General features: G+C 15.0%; 1 long non-coding RNA gene across 1 annotated transcript in view; it reads left to right on the forward strand.

Moving 5' to 3' along the window:
• Nucleotides 1–353: 353 nt before the first annotated feature.
• The window catches only part of LOC116185630, a 4,391-nt gene continuing 3,035 nt past the window's right edge, over nt 354–1,709 (forward strand). Inside the window, exon 1 of the long non-coding RNA XR_004150492.1 lies at nt 354–392. This is a non-coding gene — a long non-coding RNA (uncharacterized LOC116185630). The remainder of the gene's footprint in view (nt 393–1,709) is intronic.

The following is a 1,709-nucleotide window of genomic DNA, read 5'->3' on the forward strand; positions in this document are numbered from 1 at the left end:
AACGATGTATTTAAATCATTTGATCATAGAGTCGGTAAATTGACATTCGTAAGATAAATGAATTTGATTGGTTGATTTTGAAAAATTCAATACATTTAAAAAAATAAATATATATATTGGTCAAAAGGTAAGGTTATATAGCATCGCGATGAGTAGTGGAGGGAGGTATTCCCCTTGCCTCTATGCCATCCCTAACATTATTAGTTCTTCACGTGATAGAGTAACATCTACAGGAAATGTACGTTTGATTTTATTTTTATCTATTAAACTTTTATAATAAAGAATAGATGGAACAAATATATTAAAATAAATGCAATAAATATATATATGAAAATCGAAGTAACTACTAATAAAATCAATGAAGCAGTATAATCTAATTATTTATATAAATGGTAAGTCAAATAATTTTAATTACATTATATAATTACAATATTATATTATATTATAAAGAATATCATTGAAAAAAAAAAATATATATATATATATATATATATATATATGTATGTATGTATATCATTGAAAATAATAATTTACTGATTTATTGAATTAAATAATTAAATATTTATTAAATAATATTAATGTTATCATATATTAAATTTCTTTCATTAAAAGCAATGAAACATGAAAATATTTTATAAGTTATTAAATATATTATAAGTTATTAAATAGGATATATAATATAATAAAAAATTATTAATTTAAAAAATATTTCATAAAATATCAAAAATAAAATTAAGTGAACAGGTGATGAAAATAATTAATGAAATTTTACAAAAATTATATATATTTATAAACATTTTTAAATATTGTACATCTTTATAATATATAAATTAAATTTGTAGAAAAAATATGCCAATAATTTGAAAATTATATATAATGTACATTTTTATTATCTATTCACTTTTCTCTGAAAATTAATAAAAATATGAAAAGTTAGAAAATATTAAAAAAAGTTATTTGTTATTTATTTAAAAAAAAATATGGTATTTGCTGAAATTATAAAATATAATAACAATATGAATTAGAATAAATTATAACAATTATTTGTATTAAATAGGTCATTAAGTTAATATTTTACTATATAAAATAATTTTACCATTTTCATATCAAATTAATATTTCATAGATTACTTTATTTAATTTTATTTGACTTGATTTTTTCTTAAATTTATGTTAATATCATATTATATAATATCTCTTATTTTTTTGTTAATAATTTTTATTATTTTTTCATATTGCTTCATTATTTTATTAATATTTTATGAAAGAAATTTTATATTATTATATTGAATTCATATACAAAAAAATTTGTGTATTATGAACTTGTATAAACTTTGCATGATATATGAACTTTATATACTTTTACTTTAATAAGATTTAAATTTTCAGTTATTTTAATAAAAATTTTCATTTGTAATCTTTATATAATTTTATGATAATTCTTACATATTTTTTTATTAATAATATTTTGAATTTTTATCTTTATATATATAAATGCACAATATAAATAAAGAATACTCATTTTTTTAATATAAATTCTACAATTATTGAAATACTTCATTTTATTCTTAGTTTAATAGATTGTAATTTTCTTACAATCAAATATTATACTATTATTTTAGAACTTAATTCTATTACTATTATTTCTAATTTTTTATTTATTTTATATTCTGTCTATTTATATTTTTTCATATATAAAATAATATATAT

The sequence above is a fragment of the Apis dorsata genome, unplaced genomic scaffold, assembly GCF_000469605.1.
Source record: "Apis dorsata unplaced genomic scaffold, Apis dorsata 1.3 scaffold_228, whole genome shotgun sequence".
Taxonomy (NCBI): Eukaryota; Metazoa; Arthropoda; class Insecta; order Hymenoptera; family Apidae; genus Apis; species Apis dorsata.